This window comes from Mus caroli, chromosome 13, assembly GCF_900094665.2.
Source record: "Mus caroli chromosome 13, CAROLI_EIJ_v1.1, whole genome shotgun sequence".
NCBI lineage: Eukaryota > Metazoa > Chordata > Mammalia > Rodentia > Muridae > Mus > Mus caroli.
Genome location: NC_034582.1, coordinates 40,899,087 through 40,919,527, shown reverse-complemented (window position 1 = coordinate 40,919,527; position 20,441 = coordinate 40,899,087). Strand labels below are relative to the sequence as shown.

The following is a 20,441-nucleotide window of genomic DNA, read 5'->3' as shown; positions in this document are numbered from 1 at the left end:
CCCACCTCCATATGCAGCAGATGTGTTGGCTGGAACAGAAGTGACATGTTTACTGGGAAACATATTGAGAGGGCACCTGTCTCTCTGAGTTATAGACCCCTATCCTCTGTGCTAGGGAACTTTCTCCATTCGAGGTAGAACAGTAGATGGCAAGGAAGTAGGGGGTCATTGTTATAGGATAATAAAACTGTTCCTAAGGTCCAGTACAACCTGTTGTCTCCATGTTGGGACCAGCTTTTGCCTCCTTGACCCCAAACATATGGAAAAGGGGAGAAGAAAACCAATTGATCCATAAGGTATAGTCTACATCCAAAACTGGGTGCTCTGTGGCAGACAGTTCTGAAGGGCAAAACTGGTTGACTGACAAGCTTCTTTCCTTCTTCTTTCCTTCCTTCCTTCCTTCTTTCCTCTGTCCCTCCCTTCCTTTTCTTTCTCTTTCTAAAACAGGATCTGACCCTATAGCCCAGGCTGGCTTGGCACTTCCTATTTCACCTAAGTTGTCTCTGAACTCACAGCCATCCTTCTGCCTCAGCTCCCAAGTGTTAGAATGACAGGTGTGAGTGGCCACGTCTAGTCTCTTTTCTCATTTACTCCCTGTGTTTCCACATTACAAAACTGTCACAGAAATCACCCACAGGTTACAAACTCCATCTCTTGCCTTGCCTCGTGGCTTGCAAATATTTTTAGTATCAGCTCCTCTTAGAAGCACAATCTTCCGTGTCACTTCAACATAACAAAATTGATAAAAGAGAATTGTGTTCGCATAATGTATGCCAGACATCAACATATAATGCTGACTTATTTGTTTAGGTGGGAGAAAAATAAAGGCTTGTGATGAGCCAGAGAAATTTGAAATCAGTTTTATGGATGGCATCTGTAGTCCTTTCAAACTGTGGGTTTCAATTTCTTTCCTTTTGCTGTTATTTTAATGTTGCAAATTTTTGAGAGAAAAAAATCATACTTTACTGAAATGGGGAATTGCAACTAATAACAGGGGATTTTGATTTACGAAACAAGTGACATTGTCACCTTAAGAATTTTCCCTCTGCTTACATCTTATGCGTCTAAAACACAAAGAAGAGGAAGAAATTGTTGCTCTAAAGTCAAAATCTTCAATATCATATAAGAATTTTTACTTTTTCCGGGGGGGGGGTGTCAGTACATGCACCCAGGACCTCCCAGGACTTGGGAGGCAGAGGCAAGAACAACTCTGTGAGTTTGAGGTCAACCTTGTCTACAAACTAAGTTCCATGACAACCAGGGATACACATAGGAACCCTGCCTTGACCCTGGACCGCCCCCCCCCAAAAGAATTTTGACTTTTTAATTAATACAACTGTACAGTTTAGGGAACACTTCATAGCTTCTGTAACCTAAGTCTTCTAAGAGAAATGTTTGGTTATAACATCAATGAGCCCCTCGTGGATGTCCTAAGGAAACTTGTGGGTTTTAAGTTTCCCCACACTTGCTTTCCTGAGCCCAGTGACGGTAATTCTAACCTTGATTCTCTCACTGATACTTGGCTTCCATTAGCAGGGTACCTTTGGCAGTCCAACACCAACGGTTCGGTCCAGTCATACCAGTTTATGCCACCCAGAGTTATTTCTATACATGAAAATCCACTGATGACCAGCATGGGAGTTGCCTCTGTCTGTGATGTAGTTGGTCATGGTGGTATTGTGACATTTTGTATAAATGAACATAAGAGTTTATAAAGGGGGAAAGATGAGACTGGAGCTACAGTTTTTCTGATGAGAAGAGGATCAGCTGTGTGCAACTGAGACCATGACTTGGAAGCTTTCTGATCTGAGCAATCCTGGCAAGGTGGCCATTGCCAGTCACCACAGTGACAGAGTAAGCTAGCCTTGATATCTTGGATGGCTATGCAGCAAAGGAAGCAGATCTCCTGAAAGATTTCTTTGATACAAGTCAGCTAATGGGTATATTAGAGAACAAGAGACTTCCCATCAGAATGCAATAGAAGAAACCCATTCCATCTATCAGGGCTGTTAAAGATATCCTGAATGGGACTGGCAGACATACAGTTGGTGCTGGAACTGGCAGACATACAGTTGGCGCAGGCTCTCCTCTTGGACTATAATCTAGCTTAGTGATTTTCAGAGTTTAATTGTAGGATCATCACTGCATAAGATACCTTGACTATGATCCTTGATGGACACTTTAGGAGACTTTAGTCATTCAACAAATACATAGTGTACCATCTTTGTGGGACTCCTGTGGGCCCTAAACCAAAAGTCTCTCACCTGCCTGCCTGCCTTCAAGAAGCCTCATGCTAGCTAGCATAAAAGGTGTGCATAAGAAGGAATAGCCTGGCCACATGGCCTGTGCTGGGGCTCTCAAGATCATGTGAAGACAGTGGGTATGAATCAAGGTGTCAAAAGGAAAAGGGAGAATGGGCTTTTGTTGTTGCTGTTTAAAAAGAGGGTCTTACTATGTAGCCTTTGCTGGTCTGGAACTCACTATGTAGACCAGGCTAACCTCAAATGCCTAGAGATCTTCCTGCCTCTGCCTTCCAACTGCTGGGATTAAAGGTGTCTGTCCCCACAATACACTGAGGGTTAGAGATGGAAAAATGCATGAGCAGGGACCTACATGAGCATGTTTTGTGCATCTCCATGGTTAAGATTCTGAGGCAGAGCTAAGACAAGGCCTGGAAGGCAAAAGAAATCCTAGGGCTCAGAGCACTGACTGAGGTGTGACATCAGAAAGTTGGCATCAGACTCTATAGAGCCTTCCAGGCCTGGATAAGAATCAGCAGTGTTTTAAACACAGCATAGTAGGAGTTTTCAGAAGCATAGTAGGAGCTGTCACAAGCACAGTAGGAGTTCAAACAAGCATAGTAGGAGTTCACATAGTAGGTGTTGTCACAAGCATAGTAGGAGTTGCTCAAGAGTTTAAATAGACAGATTGTCCCTGATTCTGACCTTAAAATGACAAGGATGATTTTGTCCCCACACTCTACACTTGGGCAGAAACTTTTATAAACTAACTTCTGCATTAAGCAATTTTCTACAATGTGACAAATAGGGGCTTTTTAGAAATGACAGTTTGTAGTGAAAAGTCAATTTAAAAATAAAATGCAGATGCCCCGAGTCTTCTGGGAGTTTTGAACAAGTATAAAAGCTGCATACTTTCATAAAGATGAAATTAGAAGTCTTATATGTGAGATGTGTAAGTATGCAACTCCCATGTTGGTAAAGTTTATGTTGGGCACCAATTCTATTCCTTTCTGCTGACCACTCTTTTTATCAGTACCTTTGTTACTGATGCTGGTTGTCTTGTTGTCAACCATCCTGATAAGTTAGATTTGCTAACCAGGGAAACTGAGTCACCTACAAACCACTGGCTTCTAATGATACACACCACCATTAGGAATAAGTTTGCCTCTCTCTCTCTCTCTCTCTCTCTCTCTCTCTCTCTCTCTCTCTCACTCACACACACACACACACACACACACACACACTTTGAGACAGGCTCGAATGTAGCCAAGGCTGAACTCAAACTGATCCCACCTCTACCGCTCGAGTGCTTGGGTTGCCTATAGCACCTACACCTGTTGTATATGGTGCTGGAGACAGAATGTGCTAACTAGGCATGCAGCCAAATGAGCTAGACCCCCAGCCCTGGAAAGCTCATTTTAAAGATTAAGAGGTTTTTTGGTTTTTGTTTTTTGTTTTATTGGTTGGGGGTGGAAAATGGCACATAATTCTTTCAACTTTAGAAATAAGTTATCAAGCAGATGTTCCAGGGGAGCCTAGGATCACTTACTGTGTTCTTAAATTTTTTTTATATCTGGAGCCATGCATGATGGGACATGCCTGTAATCTCAGGATGCAAGAAGTAGAGACAGGAAGATGGGGATTCCGAAGTCCTCCTTAGGTACATAGTGAGTTCAAGGCCAACATGTCCCGCAGAGACCTTTCCTTAAAGACTAGAGAAAAACAAAAAACAAAACAAAACAAAAAACAAACAAACAAAAAACACAGCAGGATTGTGTGTGCCTTCTGCAACCTCAGGTTTGCCTTTCACACAGTGGCGACATTTTGTAATTTCACGCAGGATACTGCTAGCCTTGAGTTTGTGCACTACAGGTATAAAGCTTTAAACGGTGTGTTTGGATTCCCTACTCCCACAATAAAATTTTTGTTTGGGTTTTCATACAGGGTCTCTATCTGGAGCTCAAGGTTACAGTTCTGTCACTGTATCTGACTCCCCGTAATAAACTTATGGCAGTTGCTGACATGTGACCCCATGGGGATGTATTTAATGGAAAAGAAACAATAACATATGAGGAATATTTTAGGCTATTGTAAGGGAAACACATTTGGGGTTAAATTGTTTCAAGCCCTTTGAAAAGTGGGAATTATTTATTGCGGCCAAAGAAAGCAAAGCAGCGTGTGCAAAAGCCCCACCTGTGGAGTGTGTTGAAAATAAAATGGAGTTTCCTAGGCTCGATCCCTAGCAAGTCTGATCCAGAAGTCCGGACTGGGCAGACTTCTGATTTTAATAAGTATCCCATGCAGGCTGACGATGGGAATGTGAATTTTAATAGCTACCCCAGTGACAGCCACGGGAATGAATATTTGAGAAACACCACTGAGTTCCCAGAAATGTATGAGCCTTGTGAGTACAGCACATATGAAATAAGTCCAGACATGGAGACCTGGAAAGACACACTCTTCTGTCCCGTCACCTCAGCCCAGGCAATGTTACCTCGTCTGCCCCATGCCTGCATCAGGGCTACTTTGAATTCAATTCAAACAGCATACCATCCATAGAGATCTTAGTACTCAAAAGACTCGGACCTCTCTGTTATATAAAACCACAGTGTTTTCTTTTCATGTTAAAAAAAAAAAACCTAATAACTGAAGTAAAAAATGAGGCTGGTGAGAGGGGGGCTATGTTGGTAAAGTGCTTACAAATCACGGGAACTTGAGTTCAAGACATAGAAGCCATATTTAAAAAAAATAATAATCTAGGCATATTGGTATGCATCTCTAATCCTAGCCCTGAGGAGATGGAGCCCAGCTCAGCCCTGATGCTCACTGAGGCCTGGGCTTAATCTGCTGACTCCACATTCCCTACAAATGCATATGTACTTACACACATATAACCACACACTCACACGATAAGTAAGAAAGACTCACACACACACACACACACATACATACACACACACACACACACACACACACACACACATTTAACTAAGGATCCAAATAAATGGTAAATATCATTTCTATCTCCTGAGCCTCTGGTGCACTTCTGTTACCTCCTTCATCCTTTTATGCTGCCTGGTTTTTCTCCCTCGGTTGGGAAACGAGACCGTTTGTCTGGTGAGTTCTCTTCCGTCTGGATTTTGGTGATTACATCCACGTGGTGTTGGTAGCCATGCCCCTGTGGTCCCTGCACACTCTGGTCTTTACTAAGTGTTCTGGAAGCCGTGTGCAGTTTCCTTCGCTTCGCCTGCCTGTGTCTGAGCAGCTGCTGGTCGGCATGTCATCTTTACCACAGGAGGGATTGCTTACTGCTGACTTCTTTTGCACAGAGACCTTGCTCCCCATTCTGGAGCTTAAGAGGGTATTTCGCAACCACTGTAACCTCAATCTGCTCCTCTTTCTTCATTTATCTCTGGGATTCATTATTCATGAAAACAAATGCCCTTACATCTTACATTTGTTGAGTCGATGCTTCAGGTTTTATACAAATGCTTGATGCTTTCCTGTTATTTACCATGGCCCTGGTTCATAGCGTTCTCTTGAGTCACCATGACTTAAAAGACTTCTTGCTAACTCACAGATGGATCCCTAACAGTGGCCGCTCTTCAGGCTCTTGAAAACATGTCGGTTCTGGCCAATGGGAGTCTAGTCAGCAGAGCAGCCAAGTTCTTTGAGTACAAACATAGTTGTATCTGATGGTATAAAACAGAATTTTACTTGGTTTCGGCTGGCCTTGAACTCGTGATGTAGTTGAGGATGGCCTTAAATTTCTGATCATGGTGCCCCCTACCACTCCAGTGCTGGGATTACAGGAGTAATCCCATTCACTCCTGGACTTTAATAGTCAGCTTTCTGGACTCACAGTTTGTTCCAGGCTCCTTGCTTAAGGCTCTTTTATTTTCTTCTTCCTGACTTAAATGTTCAGAGGCTTCTCTCTTAAAATGTTCTTTCTCTTTCCTCCTTTCTTTTTGATCATAAAATCATTCTCCCCTTCCACTCTGTGACTCCCTGGGGCAGGGGTAGCTTTTGCCTTGTGTTCTTTCTTATTTAGTCATCTTTTCTATTATTTTTTTTCTTTTACTTAAAATCCTGTGCCAATGGCTCTGCTTTCCTTTATCTAAATCTTGAGTTTCTTCGGTCACTTCCAAGCCTCCCTGTCCCCTTGGCTGTTCCTTGCTATCTTCTCCTTTCCCGATCCTCTGAGCTCTTTTGAAGTAGTAAGGTTTCCATCTGTGTTGTGGGCATGACTTTGTGGTGAGAATGTTAGTCTAAATTTTTTTCCCCTGCTCATAATAACAGCACTGACTTTGACCACAATCCCAGTTCGTTATTCATTCTTAAGTTAAATGACTTTTCCTGTATTTTGTTAAAGGGGGTGGGACAGACAAACTAGAAAACCATTTCCAGCTCCAGGGCTTCTCCCCAGCTCCCTGCTTTGTTTCTTCCCACGGGCCCCGTGCATTGTTCACCCCTCTGTCTCTGCTTTCCTCATTTTCACTCGCCTCCCACTCCCTCCCCTTGGTCCTAGCATCACTGTCAAGTAGCAGTTGATTCTCCTCTCCATAGTTTCTCCATGGTCTTAAGGAATGGCGACTCAGCAGGTAAAAGCACTTGCTGCACTTGCAGAAGACCCAAGTTTGGTTCCCACCTCACAAATGCCAGTCATTCCAGTTCCAATGGATCCATCACCTTCTTCCGACTTCCATGGGTATCAGGCAGGCTCGTGATATACAAGCATACGTGTAAGCACTCGTGAAGACGTACTAAATAAAAATAAATATACCTCAAAGAAAAGTTCCTCAAGAGTAGCTTTATCGTGTGTGGAAGCTTAGCTTGATCGGTTTTGAGAGTTTATGTGCTTCACGCCACTTACTGCAGGTTTCATGAGTGGGTCCCCCATAGGTCATGCCACTTAAGCTCCAATGCCCCAATGTGGATAGGTGGGATCTTTAAGAGGTAAAGAAGCAATGAAGGCTCCACCCTTAGGAATAGGTTTGTGCTTGTATTGCTACCTTGGTGGTTGCTATGACAAAGAACCTGACAAATGCAGCTAAAGGAAGGTTTTGTTTCAGTTCACGGCCCATCAGGGTGGGGAAGCTGGGTCAGCCAAAGCAAGAGGCAGAGAGTCACGTGGCATCCACAGTCAGAAAGCATGGAGAGGCGAATACTGGGTCTCAGCTCACTATCTCCTCTTTTTCTGCACTCTAGCCATGGGATGATGCTCTCTACTTTCAGGGTAAGTCTTTCTTCCTCAGCTAGCCTCTTGGCAAATGCCCTCACAAACATACCCAGAGACGTATCTTCTAGATGATGCTAGATCCAGTGAGGTTAACATGAATGTGCACCACCATGATGCTGTTATTCAGGGAGTAGGTTGATAATTGTCTTCTGATATCACCCTCACCTCTTCCCTTCCTCCTTGACATTGGACTGCCCAGAAGATCCGTAATCAATACATCTCTGTTCTTTAACATTATCTAGCATCAGCTATTATGCTTTAAACAGGACAAAGTAGGTTAAGCATTCACCGGGACACTTGCGGGTGACTCATCACTCCCACCCTGCAGGGTGAGTTACACTACATCGTTTGTCAGTTTGCCCTTGCTGGCCTTAAACTTGCTCATCAACCTGCTCACCAACCCATGACACCTTCTGGGGACTCTTTGGCCCCAAGTCTTTTGGTACCTGCTCCCTTCCCTCCCCATGGTCTCATGCTCTGATACCTTCTTCCTGGCTGTAGCCATGTTCATTCGCACCCATTCCTGGTTCTACGTCATGGATTACAGACATACTCTCGTAATCTTTCACGTCTTTCTGGTTTGGTGTCAATCTGTGGACCTTCCTCTCATGTGACCCCAGTTTCCATGTTCTCGCCACTTCCACCATCATTACTGCCTTCAGCAGGAAGGAGGAGGGGAGAGAAGATTGGGGAAGATTCATAAACTGCCCCACCTTTGGCCAGGGTACAACATTACCCCCATGCCCTGCTTGAAGCCTTTTATGGGTTTGGGGAAGCTGTTTGGTGTTTTTCCCCCCTAAATGCCAGCCTTCTGAACACAAGTGAAAACAGTTGCAAATGTGAAAGGTTTGGTTTCAATCATATATTTTTAGGATTTTATTGGGGTAAAACAAAACAGGAAAAGGACAACATGCTTCGAAAAACAAAGCATGTGACTGCCAGTCCTCACGTCTCCCTTTAACCTCTTCCAGCTGAGCCTGGAGCCACATGCGTACACTTCTAGCACTTGAGAGACCATTGGAGGATCATGGCCAGGGGTTCCAGGCCAGTCTAGGCTATCCAGTGGTCCTGTCTCCAACAAAAAAAGAAATCATAGCTTTTCTTTTCTAGATTGCCATAGTTCGAAAACAGTGAAGATGGAAGGATGTAGGTGAAGCCTTATGGGACTATGAACTCTAAATGACAGCCCTGGCCATTCTGGTATGTGCTGTAGTAGCTTGAACAAGTCAGGGCTCCTAGGTCCCCCCCTCTCTTCTCATCCTAAACCCCGAGTTCCCTGACTCCCTGGCCATCTCTAGCCCTGAGAATTGACTTTGTAACTTATGAAATAGAGTTGTCCGGTAGTCGTTGATGCTCTCTCTCTCTCTCTCTCTCTCTCTCTCTCTCTCTCTCTCTCTCTCTCATGAAAAGGGAATTAGTGACTTTTTTGTCGTTTTAAAAGCCTTTCAGGTCCTTCGCACCCCTGAAGGCAGGGTCAGCAGATGCACAGCGCACTGTTATTTATTTATGATTCTTTTAGCACCCCTTGTCAAAGGGTCTTATCTCCTGAGCAGTTTGAATTTGGACCTGCAGAGGCTCAGTCTGCAGAGGGGAGGTTTTGAGACTCCTCCTTGGGAAAGTTTTCTTTCCAAGTGATGGAAGCAGCTGACTGTTAGACCTGGTTCCCAGACTACGTGAGACTCCTGACTAGGACCTCCAACTGTTTCTGCTTCAGAGTCACCAATCATGCCATGTTTACCAAAGCGCCTGCCTTTCATGTACCAAGCTGTAGGGGCTTGGGTGCTGGACCACCAGCCCCCCTTTCCCCTACTCTCTTATCATATGAATTTCCAGCATCTCCCACTGACCCAAGAGGTCCCAGCATTAAATTCCCATCTATTTCATATGTTTTTCTTGGGTATAACCCTCACTATATTTTAAAACCATATTACTTCATTTTACTTCATTGTTTTATACTGTACATGTATCCTGTCATGTACGTGTAGGGGCAGATACAGTGTTTCTGAGTTGCCCAGTGTGAGAGTGCTGAGATTCGAACTTCAGTCTCCTCATTGAGCAAAATACACTCTTCAGTACTGTCCCATCCCTCCAACCTCCTCTGTGCTGGATTTCTAAATGTGACTCACCCTTAGATGAAATCTAACCAACAAGTCTGCTAGTCACTGACGAAGGCAGGCAGCTTTGCTGCCCATCTGTAGGGTTACAAGGGTGAATTGTAGAATTTTGCATGTCTAACTAAAAGTGACTGTCCACCTGGGTGAGAGTGGGTGTCACCTTTAGCTTCCTCCTTGCTTCCAAGACATCTGGCTCAGCAGGTGACGGGCTTAGTATCAGCATCATGAATCCATTACACCTGTAATATTAGTAAAAGAGAAAACATACAGAATGTTTTTTCCCTTTTAAGGTTTATTTTTAGTGTGTGTGTGTATGTGTGTGTGTGTGTGTGTGTGTGTGTTTGCGCGCATGTGCATGCGTGCCCTTGTGCCCTCAGAAGCCTCAGATCCTCTGAAGCTGAAGGCTACAGGCAATTGTGAGCTGCCTGATGCCTGCGAATCCATCTCTGGTCCTCCCCAGGAGAAATCAGTGCTCTTAAGTTGCCTCTCCACCCCAGAATGCTTCATCTCTGTTTCAATCTCTCAACAGGATAGCTATTTTCTTTGTTATCCAGATGGCAGCCATGAGGTTTCTGGTCCCTAACCAAAGGTTATATGACCAAGTGGCATGGTCATAATCACATAGCCCTCCCTGCCTTGGCACCGGTCTGTGACAGGGTGATTCAGTACACAGGGAGCTTCATCTCTCACACCACCTGCCACCAGCTTCCTGCACCAGGCATGCACATGGTCCACAAACATGCAGGCAGGCAAAACACATACACATTAAATAATTGTTTGTTTGTTTTTTTAAATGAATAGGTGAAATTTATTCTCCATTTTAAAAGTCCATACATGTTGAAATAAGTAAACATCTTTGAAAAACTTCTTTTCAGCAAGCAAAGTTTTAGAAGGTGAAGAGAGATAAAATCAGTTTTGGGGAGACACATTTCCCAATAATGCAAATATATATTTTACATTCACAATGCCAATATATATATATATATATATCCTCTCTATGACAGCTGAGGGGAGTGTGCAGGTAAATAGAATAACAGAAATTAAGAAGATGGGTATATTGTGCTGTATGTCACCCCCTTTCTTGAGCTGTGGAAGGCTTGCCAGGGTGGCTATCAAATAGATAACAGCAAAAGTAGGAAACATTGAGAATCGTGGATCATCTTTGCCTGGATAATTAAGGCTTAGCTAGGTCTGTCTGATGTGTGCATGTGCGCCTATACCTGGAAAAAAACTAGCCCAAAATTACCATCAATGCCAATTTCCAAGGGCGTTTGGAATCTGTAACCTGCGGCATACAATATCAAGTTCATTTGGGGTTTCACTGGTCTCTGTCTGATGTGGGCATGCTGAGTTGTGAGTCTGGCATCCATGTTTGCTGAATGTTTTTTTAAAGCTTCCCGGTTTAGGAGCCTGAGGTCCTGTGATGACCCTGACTTAGCAAAGGGAAAGGGAGGCATGAGGCCAATGGAGGACCTTGTGACTTTCCAGGGACCTATAGGAGATTCTCCGTTGAGATTGAGATCTGGATCTGCAGACAATCTCTGGCTTCGCCATTTCTGCTCTTATTTTGAGCACGTCTCAGTTTCTTGTCCCCTAAACACTCCTTGATATTCATGTTGCTATGCCTCGACATTAGTCAAAGGGGGAGGGGAGCTCTAATAGAAAATGGGTTGTGTAGACAAAGGCTGTACCACTGACTACATCCAGACATGCATGTGCCCACAACCCCAGTGGTTTTAAGCCTTTCAAAGGCCTGTTTATCAGAAGTTGCCTGTTCTGCACATTGACAAGGACAAACTTAACCTGGAGGGACATCTCTCCCTGTAGGTGTAAGGCTCTGGGTTTTTCCATCTCCAAAATCTCCTAAGACCATTCTGCTTTGCTTCGCCCACACACCTTGAAGCCAACCCTGTGGGAATTTAACATTGCACAGTTGTTTCTCCTGGGGTCCAAGTAAATCAGGGCTATGAATTCATTGTGCTATTAAAGGCATATTCAGGTGAAAGGGATTGCCAGCTGCCATGAGCAGAACTCTTGTGTTGATGTCTAGTAGCCATGAAGACTATATTGGACTGTCACCCAAAATACAAAGTTCACATTTATTCCAGAAAGTGAGTCCGTAAGGTATGGTCTGCTACTTAAATGATCAGTATTTCAATGTTTATGGACTTTTAAAAGGTTTCTTCCAATCTGCTATCCCCACGGAAGTTCCTGAATCTGATACACCAGGAGAAATGTTTTGGTACAAACCCCATCATAAGCTTGCATTGCATTGGTGCTGGGGACAACTTGATGTATATACCAAAGAGGGTTCTTTATACATCTCTCCAGCAGAATATTGTTGGCTGTGTATTTTCTCTGAACTGAGAGGTGAGGATTGAACTTTGTAGTGCCTCAGAGGGGGAAAAAAATCCAGAGAGTTTAAAAACATTCATTTTGAGAGAGAGAAATACATTGACAGTTGTAAGAAGCTTGAACGCCAGCCCAGGCACTGGCGGGCTTCCACTCAGACTCTGTTGTAAATGTACACTTGGTGACTAAGTTCAGGCCCTTCATCATTTATAAGCAAAACTCTTTTTTCCCCCGCAAGATCGTCAAGAGGGAAGGGGGGGAGACACAGAAAGAAAAAACAATAGGTTAAGCAAATTTCATGACGGTACTTATGTGTGCTCAGACATGCACAAGCCCCACCCCCTGCCTCTTTCCAAACTTGGAAAGCATATTTTAACAACCCAAGTATGTCTGCCTGATGCATCCCTATCAGCGCCTCTTTTTTTTTCCCCCTCTTCCTCATGCTTTTAATTGTATAGTTGAAATGTTTTAACTATTAAGCCTGTTTGCTCTTCAAGCTGTAAGCATCCCATGAAGCTAATAATGCTTTCCGAAAGAAAAGGAAATTGATATTTTAGTATCGAGGTTTCCACAAAGCCAAAGGAACACCATGCAAATGAACTATGGGAGAGACAGATTTGCATACCCTTGTTGGTTTCATGATGATATTCTCAGCATGAGCCTGGCACACTGGCTTTTTCTTCTCCTCTGGGAGGATGCATGTACTAATGGCAGAACCCTACAGGGTCAATTTAGCAAGCGTTCCATGGTGATTTTCTGTGTGGTTTCTCAGAACCACTGCACAAAGAGCAGTAATAAATAGAAGCCAAGGAAAATGATTTTTTGAGGTAAATACTTTCGGAGGAGGGGAGAGAACCTTTTAGCATCACTTCATGCAGTCCAAATCGATGAAGGTATACAGAGCTGAGAGTGCAGCTCTGGCCCAGGGACCTTGTTTAGCACGTGCAAGGTAATCATGGCAGTGATAAAATGTATGTCCACTGGGGTTGGGGAGATGGTGAGATCGAAGGAGCGTAAGCATGAAGGCCTCGTGTGGATCCCAGCATCTTTGCATAGAGAAGAACGTAGTAGCGTGCACTTGTAATCCCAGCTCTGGGAAAGCCAGTTCAAAAAGATCCAGGAGCTTCCTAGGCTGCCAGTCTAGCCAATAGGTCAACTCCAGACCAATGAGAGACCCTGTCTCAAAAACAGGGTGAAGAATGATTGAGGACGACATGCCCATGCTATGTAGATGCCTGGCCTCTGAACACAAGCATACACACATGACCACATACATACATGCATGCATGCATACATATATACATACATACCATACACACCACACACACACACACATCCACCTGTTTCACCATCACCTTGATACCCTAATACTACCACCACAATGCCTGCCCAGAGGTTGGTCCCTTATTTTTAAACAACCCTTGTTTACCCTAAGATGGCTCTTCAGAAATGCAAGCCAGGGAACCTGTTTTTGCTCAGCATGTTATAATAGCAACAAATAGTAGCCTAGCAGCCCAGTTGTTTAATGAACTGTTCGTTCGTATGGCTAGTTGCTGACCCAGTAGACATGAACAGTTGCACAGTGGCTAAGAGGGATTTTGACATTGTCAAGACCTAGATTCGAACCCAAGTCTGGCAGTGATTCCCTGCCTTACTATCTCATCCATAAACGAGGATGAGTAAGAGAGGAACTCGGATCTTGGCCTGTAAGCAAAACTCCAGTGGGGGATTAACAGAGTAAATGTGCCCGTTATAACACCTGGCAGTGGTCTTAGCTTTCAGAGCCTCCCAAACTTTAACCATGCTTCTCTTTGTAACACCAAGGTCTCAAGTCCCTCTGAAGGAAAAGGGAATGAGATTCACCCCCTTGAAATCCACTCGGAAACTTAGACAGGGTCCCTTTCAACTTGGGAAGATTTCTGAAGTCAATTTGCCCATTCCTGCCCACACTGGTCCTATAACATCCCAGGAATAAAATCTGCACTCAGGTTTAAAAATAAAATGGGTGGAACAAACGGAATTAGAAGGCCTTGGCAGACATCCCCCCAGCAGAATGTTCTCCCAATTGGCGAAACTGCAATAAAAAGAGATGTATATTTTTTTTCCCTCTTACTTTGCTCATCTCCTCTATCCCATGTCCCTCCAGCCAGCTGTTTCTCTGTCCTAAAAGACCAGCTTGCTTGGGGTTTGTCCCACCAGCCCTCTGGTATCTCCCTAGATAGACCGCTCCAGTTCCCATACCATGTCCCCAAACAACCACTTCATCACAGACAGATCTTGGTCCCCAGAAGACAAAGCAGGCAGAATGATTCCCTGTTTGTGCTCAGCTGCCTCAGGGAAGGTCACAGGAGAGGACTCTGCTGTTCTCAGTTGTAAAGATTGGCAAGAGAATAAAAGGGGGAAAAAATCTTGAATGTATGCAATTCTCCTGCCTTTTGTTTTTTCCTTCTGTAAACACTCAGCCCCCCCCCTTTTTTTTTCCAAGAGAGGAGCTTTTGATAGTGTCTTATCCCAGCAACCACCGTGAACCTAGAGTGTTCTACTCCCAAATCCCCCAGGAGTGACTCAGGAAAGAGAGCTAGAGAAAATGCATTTGGCAAGATAGGGCGGGGAATCTTTTGCTCATACACAGGCTCCTCTTATCCCTAGCATCATCCCAGAAAGGATGAAAAGGCCAGACCTCACCTTCCTCCTCCCATAGGCAGTACATGTTTCCCAAAGGATGGAATTGGTAGGGGTGGGGCATTTTATGGCTGAACTAAATGCAAAAAAAGTGGGCATTTGTGTAAATAACAGCATACATCAAGACAAGTTATTAGCGGAAAATGCAATGACCTTATTTCAAAACCATGTCTGATACCTTTAGACCCAGCACTTGGGAAGTAGAGACAGGCAGATCTATGTGAGCTTGAGGCCAGCCTGGTCTAAAAACCTGAGTTCCAGTACATCTAGGACTACACAGAGAAACCCTGTCTCAAGAGATAGATAGATGGATAGATGGATAGATAGATAGATAGAGATAGATAGATAGATAGATAGATAGATAGATAGATAGATAGATAGATGATAGATAGATAGAGAGATAGATAGATAGATAGATAGATAGATAGATAGATAGATAGATGAATAGATGGATAGATAGATAGATAGATAGAGATAGATAGATGAATAGGCAGGTGGATAGATAGATAGATAGATAGATAGATAGATGAATAGATGATAGATAGATAGATAGATAGATAGATGAATAGATAGATGATAGATAGATAGATAGATAGATAGATAGATAGATAGAGTAGATAGATGAATAGATAGATGAATAGATAGATGAATAGGAAGGAAGGAANGAAGGAAGGAAGGAAGGAAGGAAGGAAGGAAGGAAGGAAGGAAGGAAGGAAGGAAGGAAGGAAGGAAGGAAAAGATTTATACACATACACACAAACACACATCAAAAGCTTCTGATGCCACTTTGGAACCCCACCCCTTTCCCATGACTTCATCCACTTATAATTACTTCCCAAAGATGCCAAGTACTATTCATATATAAACTTGGGGATTAAGTCCCCAGCAGTTGGATTTTTATGGAACAAGAGATACACTCAAGCCATAGGTCACCAGGGTGTTTATCAAGAGACCTCTGCCAGCTTTTAGCCCCCTTCTCTCTCTTCTCCATTGGCAGCTCATATTCTTACATGCCCTGCCTGCCATCGGTCTCTTCATACTCCCATGTTCATTTTTCACATAAGCACCTCTTCTACAGAGTCTTTCAACTTTCCAGATACTTGAATATTCTCAATCATTTATTGCCTTAGCACTTACTGCAGCCCCGCCCCTGATCATGTGGTTAGCTGTGTGAGAGTGTAGCCGAGGAGGGTAGCTCAATTGGTAGAGTGTCTGCCTCACACTCCATGAGATCCTGGGGTCAGCTCCTAGCACTGTCAAAATGTCAAAGAATAGTATTGGACTTAGTATTGAGTAAAGAACTTGCCATTCAAACCTGAACTGGAGATTGGATTGCCAGAAACCACTTAAATGTAAGTCAATGTAGTGACTTGCCTCTCATCCCAGTGGGTTGCAAGCGGAGACAGGAGATCCCCTGAGTAAGTTGTCTGGGTGGACTAGCTAAATAAGCAAGCTGTAGAGTCCTGTGAGAGACCTAGCCTTAATAAATCAAGCAGAGAGGTACCAAAGAAGATATCCAGTGTAACCAGAAGCCACAGCCAGATGTACTCTGTACACATTTACCCACACATGTATGCCTACAGACATGCAAACATATAAGCACAATATAAAATACACATAGGCACATGCAAAACATGTTACCATACCAAGCTATAGTGGAGATTAAAGAATTGTAAAACTCTTAGAACCATGTGGGTGCTAGCTCAGGTGTTCCTGGTGTAACAAGAGAAATGAAGTCATGTCTTACTCATCCCTTTATGCCTTGTGACCATTTCATGTATAGAGGAAACCCAGTCCAGCAAGAAAAACCTGGTGGTGTATAGACCTGTAATCCCTGCCATGCAGAGGGGGGTAGATACTGGAAGATCACAAGTTCAAGTCTCTTCGGGGCTAGTGTTCAAGGCTAGCCTAGACAACTTGGTGAGACCCTGCCTCAAATTAAAGAGTACAAAGATAAGTGAAGGTATAGCTCAGTGCCAGAGCATTTGCCCAGCACCCACGAAGCATGGGTTAGTTAACCAATACTCTTACCACAAAAGGAAAGTCCCAGCCCTTGAACATTAGATTTCCCCCACCAGATACATTGATCTGACCTGTTTACCTGAGTCCATTAAATAATTGAGCATACAGCAAAGCCTCACCCTTGTTACTGAGAGACTGAGGAATTTTCCATGTGTTTCTAAATCAGAGTGTTGCAAAACCACTCCAGCCCTCTGGAATATAATTCAATAGTCTCTCAGTGCCTGCTTTCTCTTCACAGTGCAAAAGGTTAGCCAAGCCCAATTATACAGCATGTATCTGTGTGCAGTGTTGTTTCTCAGCAGCCCCTACCTGAGAGTTTCAGCTCAGCTTCAGGAGTCCTGAGCCCCCTGGTGTGAGGGGAGACTGCACTGGAAGTGGATCCTTTGATGTTCCGCCCAAACCTGGGCAGTGTTTATAGCAAAATGAAAGAATATAAGTGTGGGAAAAAAAAATCAGAAACAAGGGTCACCGTGTCTTGAGTTTCTCCAGTGGAGTTTTGGGGAAGGTGTTAGAGTGGGTATGTACAAGCATACACAGGTGTTTCACTTCCATGCAAGACACAAAAGGGTGGGGCTGGGGACATTGTTCAGCCAGTAAGGAAGGGCCTGAGCAGACATGACTCCCAGTAGACATGACCACCACAGGACACCTGTAATAACAGGACTGGGGAGACAGGGACAAGGGGGCTTTGCTGGCCTGCTTGGAAAATTCTAGACCAGTAACAGACCCTGTATCAAAAAAACAAAACAACAACAACAACAACAAAAATATGGACAGAAACTAAAAAATGCCGACCATGGTTGACCTCTGGCCTCCAAAAAGAAAACCCCTGTCTTTGATCAAGCAGCCAATCAACCAACAGATAATATCTTTCAAGAAGAAATGTCGGGGGTTATAAGTTTATCTCTGTAACTGCTCTTCATCACTAGAATAAATTGTGCATAATTCATTCGGCAACCAAAAGAGATTCTGACCTGAACTCCATTTTCCTCTTACCTGTAAAGCTTCCAGTGGATTAGTTATAAAACCTCCCGAGCTTGATCCTGTGACTAAGCCCGTGAACAACCTCGGCTGCCCACTGACACATGGAATGTGAGGAGCCGAAAATACAAGTCAGAGACTTCATGGCTGTCCCACAACCCGGTAACAGCATTTGCAAGGCAGCAGCATGCCTTGTATGTAGCTCGCACACATAGGTTCACACCCATGACACGTGAGGGCAGTTTTCCATTTGGAAGCAGATAACTCAAGGTAAAATTCGCCTGGTTTGATGTCACGGGTTATGGTTTGGTCATCACGGGCAATGGGCTCTTGGCAGTGCCTGGAGACGTTTTTTTTTTTTTTTGGTTTGTCAGCTCTGGGCAAGAAGCACAGCGCTGGTGTCTAGTGAACAGAGACCTCATGAAGAGCACCCTGCGCTCACAGGACACGCCACCCCAGACAACTGCTCTGCTCAAAAACCTCACTATCATGGCGGTTGAAAGGTTGCTTTTTCTTGATGTAAAAAGAACTTTCTGGGCAGGTAAGGGACTGCCACATCTATGCTAGAGAGAGCTAGAAAGTCCCACTCTGGCTCTGTACTGCGCATGTGTGCAAAACTGTTTTACCCCGGTACAACCTAGTTCATTCATATCAGCCGTGGACACAGAAAGAAGGGTTTATAGGGACCCAGAAGAGCTCATTCTGACTTAGTCTTCCGCAAGCTGGTAACTTTTGGTCCTGTGTAGGTGCGGTATCCACTTGGAGACCAGAGATTGACCTTGGGTGTCTTCCTCCGTCATTCTGTGCCTTTTATTTTTTGAGACATGGTCTCTGCTAGACTGTTTGGGTGGCAAAGCCCAGAGATCCTCCTCTCTGCTCCTGCTCCACAGTGCTGGGATTTCAGGCATGCACCGCCTGCTATGCCCGTCTTTGCACATGAGTGCCAGAGATTTAAATTCAGATCCCCACGCTAGCACAACAAGTACTTTATCAACCACGCCATCTCCAAAGCCCCTGCTTTGGGTTACTTTGATTTATGTCTTGCCTATTGGGTAGGATGTCTCTAAAAGGTGGGGAACAGGTCAACACAAAGGGACATGTTGGGTAGGAGAGAAAGGCAAGACATAGACAAGAAGCAGAGATGGAGATTAGAAATGTGAACATGAACTCTCCCATGATTGAATGGCTTTGAATTTCCAACGCAATAATTTGCTACTGATGCCTCTCTAACAACACACACACACACACACACACACACACACACACACACACACACACACACACCACACACCACACACCACACATCACATGCATGCCAGGTGGTGTCTGCTTACATACATGGCTTGGTGCTGTTACTCTTTGGCCGTGACCATTTCACACATGAGCAACATAGCCTCCTCCTAGGGATGTCTCCTCCATCTGTCTACAGAAGGACTATCTGTTACCCTCAGAAATCTGGTCCAATCAGCATTTGCCTTTGGTCGGGGTATTTAACCAGCAGCTCTTCCATAAGGTCTGCAGCTATGAATCCTTGTTGTGGTTATGTGTGTGTCTCTCTCCTCTGTACCATCCCACAGCTCCCTCGGCCATGGCCCTCTCCCCCTTTTCCCACTGAGAAACCTTGTCAGAGTGAATGACAGACTCAGCTGCCTTCTCCTCAAACAGCTTCATCCTCAGCACTTTACACAACCCCACCTTCATTTTCAAAATATCTGAAGATATTCTCTCTCCCCAAAGACACCCCTTCCAGGGTGACACCACAGGGTGACACCACAGATGAGTGCCTTGTCTCGTACTCTTCCCCAAGTCCTGACTGCAGCAGCATTGTAGGCAAATATGCCATGGGGCCTTTCTTCATGTCTGCTCCAGCCTGGCTTAAACTGTATGCTTGTGGCAGATAGGGGTTCATATCAGTATGGCAGTGAAGTCAAATTCTGCTATCACAATGCTATTACAGTGTACAGACTCTACACACACACACACACACATTGACACACACACATTGGCACACACATACACACACACACTAACACACACATACACACACTGACACACACATATTGACACACACTGACACACACACTAACACAAACACTAACACACACATACACATTGACACAAACTGACACACACACGCGCGCACGCGCGCGCGAGCCCGCACGTGCAAACACACACATTATATTGCAACAGAGGGTTGCCTACTCCAGGTGTTGAATAGTGACTCAGAAGTTGCAACTGTCCCCATAGTTAACTAAGGCACTATAGGACAAGCCTCTGTGCGAGAGCAAGGATTCTCAACGTCCCTAATGCTATGACCCTTTAAGCCATGTTGTGGTAACCCACAACCATAAAATTATTTCTGTTGCTACTACATAACTGTAATTCTGCTACTGTTGTGAGCCATAATGTAAATATCTGTGTTCCCAATGGTCTTAGGCGACCCCAAAGGGGGTCACCACCCCAGGTTGAGAGCTACCATTCTAGAAGGTCCTGTTTCTACCATAGCTCTTCCAAATGACTCTTACTAAATCTTGATTGTCAAATTGTACTTTGAGTGAGCACTTGGGTTTCATGACATGCAGTGGGAACCCCCTTCCTCCCATTTATGAAACTAATGATTGCAGAAGGATTTCAAATATAAAACATTCAAGGATTTTTGTTTCACTCTGTCACACAGAACTCTGAAGACAGCATTTCCTGAAAGGATTGGAAGATCTTTTTCGAGTTAACATTTTAGAAGTAAAAGAGAGGTCACCTAGGAAATGACCCTGGCGTTAGCTGAGCGTGTGAGCAATGGGCACCTTCTAGAAC

General features: G+C 44.2%; 1 protein-coding gene across 12 annotated transcripts in view; it reads left to right on the top strand.

Moving 5' to 3' along the window:
* The window catches only part of Atxn1 (ataxin 1), a 409,435-nt gene that overhangs the window by 287,914 nt on the left and 101,080 nt on the right, over positions 1 to 20,441 (top strand). Inside the window, exon 7 of one of the 12 annotated variants that reach the window (XR_003834664.1) lies at positions 18,005 to 18,358. The exons of the other annotated variants lie outside the window; for them this stretch is intronic. The gene's annotated coding sequence lies outside the window, so the exon portion shown is untranslated. Of the gene's footprint in view, positions 1 to 18,004; positions 18,359 to 20,441 lie in introns of those variants that run through there. 12 annotated transcript variants of the gene reach the window in all.